Source organism: Microplitis demolitor, chromosome 10 (genome assembly GCF_026212275.2).
Source record: "Microplitis demolitor isolate Queensland-Clemson2020A chromosome 10, iyMicDemo2.1a, whole genome shotgun sequence".
NCBI lineage: Eukaryota > Metazoa > Arthropoda > Insecta > Hymenoptera > Braconidae > Microplitis > Microplitis demolitor.
In genome coordinates, this window is record NC_068554.1 from 7,223,186 (window position 1) to 7,233,219 (window position 10,034).

Genomic DNA, 10,034 nt, shown 5'->3' on the forward strand with positions numbered 1-10,034 from the left:
TAAATTCGTATTCACTCCCGATTTTTTACAGTGTCAGAATTATTTATTAACTAAATATTTTAAATTAATTTCAATTAAAAATTAAAGTTTTATTTTGAAATTTTTTTAATAAATTATTTAGCAATTTTTTCAAGATTTTATCAGGTTTAATTTTGCACACCCCAAGCTTGAACCGTACGATCGAAATTATTTTTTCGACTAATTCACTCAGGTTAAATCATGTCTATACTTTTTTGATTACACTAAAATGTGTTTATTGTATACTAGTACAAAGATAATTTATTAAGGAATAATTTCGACATGGTATTGTCGACTTATTATTCCATTAATTTTACTGTCGATAACTTTCGAAAAATATAATAATTTGGTCTAATTTTTTTTATTAGCTTTGTATCTTTTGTCGCAACAACCCTATTAAAAATCGCTATCTAAATCCTTTTTAAAATTGGTAATTCATGAAAAATTTAGCTGCCATTCGTTATTATTATTTTTTTTTTCCTCCATCAACTGCTGGCGGCAGCACTTGTATGACAGTAAGATAAAACGTGATATCTATGGAAGAAAGGCGGAAAATTATAAAAAAATTTTAAATGATGAAAATCAAACTGAAAGAAAAAAACCAAAAAATAAGAAATAAAATTAATAAATTAAAAGATAAATAATAATATAATTAAAGTAATAATATATCAGCAATTATCATGAATGATTGAGGTGTGCACTTTTAAATTTTCCAACACTTTTTTATTTATAGTTGCAATTATTATTTTCCGGTTTTTAATAGAATTTTAAAAGAAATTTTTGGTAATTATGGAAAAATGGGATTTTTTGAAGGCCTTTAAAAATATTTATACTAAGGTTTTTTTCTAAATTATTTTTTAATTAAATAGACAAGTGTGGCTTAAAATTTTGATTTTTATTTTTATCGAATTTCACTAAATTTATCTACATTTTTATTTTTAGGTTTTACTTTTGTTTTAATTTCAATACTAAAAAAAAATTTTTTTAAATTATTACATTCAAAGGATCTATAAATAAACCAGAGCAATATTTGGTTGGATCAGCAAATCTTAGTTGTCAAAAAAACCATTATTTCTCCATTAGATGAACAGTCGCGATAGCATTCGCCAACTGGCATTTTCGTTTAGCAGTTCTTCTTCAAATTTACTGCGTCCGTCTCTTATTTATACCTTTTTTTCTCTATATATCTATATATTTATATAAAATATTAAATAGATCTATAATAGTGCTAGCATCTATACACAAACATACACATACACACACACATGTATGTATACATGTATATATTTTTTATATATTACATAATATGTAGCGCGACAACGTTTCGGTCGTAACTCATCGATTGAGGGAATTTATTGGCTTTCCTCGATCGGGAAAATAAAAGAGGAGTTAGAGAAAGGAAAAAAAAAACTATCATCACCATCACCACTACAGTATAGTACTTAAAATCTCATTTATATTGGCCCGCTATCTGCTCCTGGTACATAAATTCACCAAGTGCCTCGTCCAGGTTTATACCGAGCCACCCGTCGAAAGCATATCCACAGAGGATGCGCCAATATGCGATCGTTCCTCGATCCTCTATTATAAGTACCTCTATCCCCATCTATATCCCTATCCCCATACCCATCCCCAACCCCATCCTCAATTTCACGCTATTAATAATTACTAATCACACCCAATAAAATACAATGAAGAATAAATAATATACACTTGCTAGATAAAAAGATAATTGGAAAAAAACAATAAAAAAAAAAAACAATGAATTCCATTAATTTATTTGTAATACATAATGATGCGATAAACACCTTCTATCAGGCTCATTTTCACAAATTACTTTCTCGATAACATCAATTGCAATTTAATGATTGATTTATTTTGCTTTTGCTATCTCAAGATATATTTGATAATCAATTCATATCATGATAAATAATCAATTTTAACACATTTTTTTTATTCTTAAAATTTATTTCTTTATAATTTGATTTATTTATAATAATTATTTTCGTGTATCATACGATTTTTTTTTCTGCAAGTTAAATTTGACAAAAAAATTTAATGTTTCCAATATTTTTTTTTTTTTTGTATGGGTAAACATAATATTCAATAAAAATCAGAATAACAATAAATTTTCTTAGTTTAAAAAAAAAATTGTTATAAATATTTATTGGCAACGTGACAACTATTATAAAATAATAGTTATCACAGTAGAATAAAAAAAAATAAGTCAGACTTAGTATTCCAAACAGAGAACAGTGTTATTAAAATAAAAATTAAAAAATAAACCCACAGTAATCAATTCACGTACAATATTTAATTAACGCATCGCTGAATAAATTTATTTCTTAAAATAGCATCAATGAATAAAGTGACATAATCGATTGAATATTTTTTTTATATGTAAATATATAGTAAAATAAGAGACGTTTGACGCTATACGCAAAAAATAAAAAAAAAATAAACAGAGGGCTAGTGTGTAACTACAGAGGCATTGTAAAGGCAAGTGAACGAATCAGTCAAGCTTCAACTATCCCGTGTACTTGTATTTGCATATATAGATATATACACGCATGGATAATGTAGACACGAATAAACACATACATACACTAACTTACACAGAACATTGCCGAGACTCGAGACGCGTCCAACTCAGCGCGTAATGAACTTGTGAATATTTAGTGGAGTAATTGGCCACCACAGAGTAAAACGGCTACTCGACTAATTGGCATTTCCTATGTACGCGCCGAAAAATCGTAAATGACAAAAACGTATAAGTCATATATATATATATGCGTGTGTGTGTTTGTGTGTATGTATAAACTTTCAATTTAACGCAATTTAATTTAACTAATTAATTTTAAATAGACAAGTTAATTGCTTTTTTTCTGAGAACATCAATTTAAAATTTATTTCCTAAAAAATAATAATTATGTTAAGTGGATCGGACACTTGAATTATTAAAATAACTACAAACATAGAAAGAAAGAAAAAGGGGTAAAACGGACCTATGAAAAAATACCACATGTAATTTTTTTTACTATTTATACTTCTCAGTCACGCAATCATTAATTCTTTAATTAAACAAAAATTTAGGAAACAAAAATAATAGCAAAATTATGATAGATAGTAGTACTAGCAAATATTAGTCACTCAACCAAAATCATATTTCTAGATAAGAAACAGTTATTTAAGTATCTTGCAATAGATTTACAGGTGCTACAGCTTGGATTACTGATCAGAAATGAGACTTTCTTGGGGTATGAATCAAATTTAAAACTAACCGGCAGCATCTGTCTTATACCTGTAAATTTTTGTTTAAGTAATGTTTATATATGTTTATCATGTGTTTCAGTATTTATTTGTAAGTAATGGTAACCCCTCTGTTTATGATACTTTTGTATCCAGAAAATAGTACAATAAAAAAACAAAAATATTTAATTAAAAAAAAATTAAAACAATTTTTCAAAATCTTTAATTGTGCCAATTAAAAATTGGGATAAATTTTTCTATAAATGTTTATTGGCGACCCTCCCCCCTATTCTATTTTTTCAGTGTTTTAATTTTTAATCCGAAAATTGAGACCATAAATTATTTGGTAGTAATAAAAATATTAAATAATAAAAATCATAATAATGATATTTATTGTATAGATTATTTTTTAGTGGTAAAAAAAATGTATTTGAATGGTAGAGAGTAAGTAAAGATTTGTAAGATGTAGGTTGATAAAAAGTAAATTCCAATAAGTTTTCAATTTGGTACAAAATGAAATGCCATTAACATTTTCCGATCGGATCTAGCTCTGAGAAAGAGTAGTATTCGTCCAGCTGCCCATCGGACGAAAAATGTTGCACGTGTTACTACTGAGCTCGGACGATTCACGTAAAAAAAACAAAAAATAAATAAATAAAAGTATAGAGTGTGAGATGTAGAGGAAGGTGGAATTAAATTGGAAAAAAAGAGTGAGATTGAAAGAGAGCGACAAGTGAGAAGAAAAGGAGCTGAAAAAAGACACTAGTAGAGAAGGACGAAATTAAAAAAAAGTGAGTGACTTGCGCCTTGATAACAAGTCTCGATACGTTTTTCACTTGGTTCCTCGTTCAACGTCGCTCCTTTCGTTATTTTCTCTTCTCCATTTACCCCCAAGAATGCGACATTAAGCGGCTTTAAAGAGGAAAAGAGGAAAAGAGAGGGAGAGAAAAGTGTGACGGTCTCAATGTGCAACGAATGCAAGTCTCAGTAGTATTGAGTCTCAAACGAAATAAGCAATTTAAGTGTTGCCTCTTCTCTGATTAAATTTTATCCAGCTCTGTTCATTCATTTCTTTCCATCAAAGCTCCAATCTTTTTTTTATTAAATATTCCTTTTTCCCTTATATATTATTTATTCACATCTCTCTTTATTTCTCTATTATTTATTGATTTTATTTTTAAATATACTAACCTCACAATCAACTCAAATTTAATTAAATTTTTATTAATAAAATACTCTATAGATGATTAATTTTTTTCTACATTCATTTTTATAGAATTCAGAAAAAAAAATTATGTCATACTCAGTTAATTACTTAATTATAATCCCAATAAAATTCTATGTGATGAAAAATAGCTAATTTTTTTAAAGCAAAGATGCCGCTAATGAATATCTCAAAGTAATTTTCTATTCAAAATATTTTTTATTTAATTATTATTTTACATAGTCAATTAATATTCTATAGTTAATCCAAAAAGTAAAACTAATATTTTACTAACAGTGAAACAAGTAAGTGCACAATTAAAATTGAAGAGTACAGTTAGCAAAGTCTGGCCAATCACAAACTCTCAACTGAGGATTGAAGTGAAGTCCGCCAGGACAAGGCATTAAAATCGGCTGTAATCCAACGCAGACGTAGTAACTCCCGCAGCTCACGGGATTGGGCAACAGGATTGCCTCGTCTTCGTTATCAGGCTGAACATCACAGTCAACCGGTGGCTTTGGAACTGGAGTTGAGCTAGTTGGTTCAGAAGTTGCATCCGATGCTCTTATCCACCGGTTTTGATCCACGCAATTTACCATCGCAATAAGTGTAACAATAAATATGACAATTATCACTGGAACAAAGTTAATAATGATCGTCAAATAAAATTCAAATTATTAATCTTCAACACTAAGACCACTTACCTTTCATTTTTGGTTTTAAGTTTTTTTTTTTTTTTTCTATTTGCTTTTATTTTACTAGAATGATCAAATTTTTTTGTCTTGTCGCTGCTCAAACAACCACTTATATACTCGCTTTTTTCCCCTTCCTCATTTTAACACTTATCATTTCTCATAATTATTAATGCATACTCATTTTATCTATCAACTTATCAATCGTTAACTCGAAGAAATAATTGATATATTTATATTTATACCACACATAATGATAAAATTTCTAATAATAGTCATATACAATAAATTTCGACATTATTAATTTTTTAATTTAATGGAAAAAATTTTTACAATTTATAAAATTTCAATTTTACTATAAACATAACAAAAATTGTTTTTGTCATAGAAAATAAAAATTTATAAGTTTTTTTATCAATTCCATCTCAACTCGATTGAATAAATATTTTATAAAATTAAAATCTTAAAGTTCTTCTTATAAATTATAATGAGGGGTGATATGACCATTATGGGGTAACTAGAACCAAAAAAATTTGAAATCAGCCATAAATATTTTTATTTAATTAATAATTGAAAATAAAATTATCATCATAAGATCAAACTAAAATATAGATCCGAGATCGACAAAACTGATTTTTTGAATCAATATTTGTTTTTTTTTAATTTGATGTCAATTATTTTTACCATGGAAGAAAAAAAGTAAATTTAATTTTTAGAAGAAATTTAAAAAGTAATTTTTCGCGGCTTATTTTACTTAGCGGATAAAATAAAATAAAATTACGTAAGAAAAATTAGAGTTTTCTAATTTTTTTAAGGTGGCTCATTTTGTCCTATATTCGGAATTTATTTTTTGTGACTGTCAGAGTAAACAACCACCATTTTTCTGTTCGGTAGGATCATAAGAAATCTGCCGTCAATGGCTCGTCAATAGACGTCAAATTTTTTTGGTCCGCTTTTTAATACACTTCTTATAAAATAATCTGGACCACATCAAGTATAAAAATATTTATAACTTTAAAAATATCACCAGTTGTATCATTCTGTACTACAAACAATTTATTGATGTAAGAAAATTTTGAAAAAATTTCTCTTTACTTCTTAGAGAAGAAATGATAGTGAAAAATTTTTAGTTGATTTATTTATACAGTAATTTTTTGAGCAACATGAAGTTATCACAAGAACCACCTTGAATTTAAAAAATTACCAGTCAATTTTCGGATGATCAATTGACGTCAATTGTCTAACGATTGTTACTATCCCAAATATTTATTGGTGATTTAAAAAAAATAAAACTATTGATATTTTTTTTCTCAAGGGACTCGTTTCCTCCTCTATATCTAACTCGATAATTTATATAATAAATAAATAATATAATAATAATAAAATAAGTAGTTGTTGTGTTCTTAGAAAATAACATGGTATTTATGATACGATGAGGAGAGATGACCAGGCTAAGTGAACACGATTTGGGGAATAAAGCAAGGCAGACCCTGACACTTTGACAATGCCGCTGTGGGTACTGGGCTGTCGTATTCGGTGCCTGCTTATGGCGTTTATACAATACCTATTGTTGAGCTTACAACGTGTGGGACTAAATTCTACTTCAACCCTAACCCAATACACAATACTACATATACTTGTATGTACTTACTTTTATACAGATATAGATAGAGTTGAATATAAAAATAAGTATGAATATTAAAATTTATAAAAAAGTATTGGATGAGTTGAACAAAGGGAAAAAATCGCGTAACGGTAAGTCGACAAATTGAATGCCAGCATTATTGCATGGGAAAATAATAATAAAAAGTTAAATAAAAAAGAGAAAAAAAAATAAAGTATAGGCATCATCCATAAAAGAAGATGAGAAAAGTATAATAAATTTTCGCGGTTCGCCAGAGTGGGAAAAGTTTCCAGTTACCAAGACGATGAATATTTTAACGTCGTGGCTGTGAACCGTCGTGGTATCTCCGGTGGAGGCAAGCGGAGATCGTATAATTAGCGGTTAAATTCAAATTTTGGATATTACGTAAAAAGTTTAAAAGCCGACGAGAGGATACAGCCCTACGCCAGACACACACACATACAGTACACTTTCTTTTGGTACTAACTTTTTTTTAATCCTTATCTTTGTAAGAAAAGAAGGGAATGGACAAAAATATTCCGAATACTAAAAGGATTACGATAACTTTTTGTTTTATTTTATTATAATAAATTTCGGTGCTGGAAAATTTTTTCTGTTTATTACATTAATTTTTTAAATAAAAAAAGTATAGGATTCTTTTAAAAAAATTTTAAATAATGCGAGATAAAATAGTTCAGTTAGAATTTCAAAAAAATTAAATTACGTTTTTCTTTTTTATATTTGATTAAAATTATTTTAAATGTTAAAAAAAAAGTCAAAAAGTAAAAATTTTGGGAAAAAAAAACGGTTTTCTGTTCTAATTCTTTTATAAAAAGTAAAATCATTTATTTTCGTCATGGAAATGAAAAAAAATTCATAAAATAAGATGATCCATGTTACCCTATTTTGAATAAAATATTTTATAGAATTTAAAAAAATTGAAAGTTGAATTTCTGTTTAACCCGTTAGATAAAAATGCTTCCAAATTGATCATATTGGCAGATTTCGGTGATATCGGAACCATCTGCATTTAACGGCTGCTTATTCAGCATTTTTATGTTAATATAAACCAGACAGCAATGGCTTGTTCCACGAGTTTTTTTTGATCAATTTGGTTGTCTATGTCACCGTCTATATTAACGTCAACGAATCCATCCGATAGGAAAAAAAAAAAAATAATAAATAAATAAATAAAATGCATAAATAAAAATAGAAAAAAAAATACAAGAGGCTAAAATACGATAACAAAAAAATATCACGATGCTATCGGTTTTACCGGTAATTCCGATCAATCAGCTTATCGATCGACTGCCATGTTTGCGATGGAATTAGTAGTATCCAAAGTCTATGTAAAATAGTCATATAACACGAACAACAACGATAAATCACAATCAATGTACTTATCGATGGTGTAAAACACCATGTGAATTATTTATTTTTTTTTTTTTTTAATTAATTTAATACTTGCGCTATTTTTCAAATGATTCATTTATTCAAAAAATATATTCTGATTTATTTATTTAAAGACTATAAGCTGTAAAAAAATACGTAAATATTGTCAAAAGTATTATAGGATATATATGTATATAATATCCAATTTAATTTTTATCCGTACAAATTCACTAGCGTGTAGCGAAACAATTGGTTATGAGAAAAGCCTAGAGGAATTTTTTTTTTTTCATCACCCTACAGACAAAATAATTTGGCAACAGATGTGCGTCATATTTTATCAATTCATTCGACTAAAAGTAGGCATATGAGAAGCGGTAAATTACTGAGAATAACTATAATACAAATTTATATATGTAGTCTTTATAAAAAAAAAAAAAAACTTATAAAATTATTTTTTTGGATTATTCAGTTAAAATTATATTTTTTAATAAAATGTATTCATTATTAAAGGGGATGAAATGATCATCTGAAATCGGCTATTTTATTCCGATGAAAAACGTCACTGTTTCCCTGACTTTAAAAAAATGTTTAAATGAATAAATTTAATATAAAATTAAAAAAACCTTTTTTTATTTGATATAATAAATAATATTTAACTTTTAAAAAGTAAATTACTTAAAATTTTACAATAAAAATTTTTTTTTTCCGTTACAATGCAGCAAGTAAATAATTACTTAGTAAAAAATGAGTTTATGAAAAAAAAAATTTATATAAAAGAAAAAAATAGTAATGCAAGCAATTATAGTCACGCATTTTTTTTATACTAACAAATTTATTCAACTTGAATAATAAAATAAAAAATATAAAATATTATCGACGATGTTGTAAAAGCAAAGCGTGCAAAAAAGTTTGCGTTATATTTCATCTTTATTAAATATTTATATTCATATACATACATATGTATAAAAATATACATATATATAAATTCATATTCATATATATGTGAGAATGTATATGTGTAGTTTGCATGCGAGCGCATCAGAGCACGCTATGATAAAAATTAATGGAGCATCATGATAAAAATGTTAAAGTAGCTTTTGTAAAATTTTTTTAAACATTTTTACCATTTGGTATGTTTTTTTTTTTTTTTTTTTTTTTTTTTTTTTTTTTTTTTTTTTTTCGTCCATTTAAAATAAATAATTCAGATAAAGATAGTCAGATAGATAGATAAAGAAAGAGAGAGAGAGAGAGAGAGAGAGAGAGAGAGAGAGAGAGAGAGAGAGAGAGAGAGAGAGAGAGAGAGAGAGATGTAGAGTAGATATGTATTAAATATATCGCGGATGGTCATTTAAAGTTTAAGTGTACAGCAATATGACTCAGAGAAGTTTTGAAAGCCAACTACTTCCACTCTTAGAAACGATCGTGTCGTCTAACAGACTTGTTCTGATTTATAAAGGCTTTTAGTCGACACACGCGACAAAAAATACCCCCGTGAACCGAGCGACGCCAGCAACCTCGAGATAAGCTTTCACGCTGTGATATGCTATAGTCTAGTAGGTATATAACACCCACAAACACCACTTACACCCGAGTACTAACACCACCGTCATCACCACCATCAGCTATGGATACACATTCATAATTCATATTTTTCATACGATGTAAAAAATGCATAAACACGCTTTTTTCCTATTCCCTCTTCATTTCATGTGTGATCAAGATACATTGAATAAAAAAATTTTAAAATCACCGTTCTTTTTTTCACTCTATCTCAAAAATACAACGACCACACATTTTCAACCAACGTATCATTTTATTTAGTTTTCTATTTATTTATTTATCATATTTCTTTTTT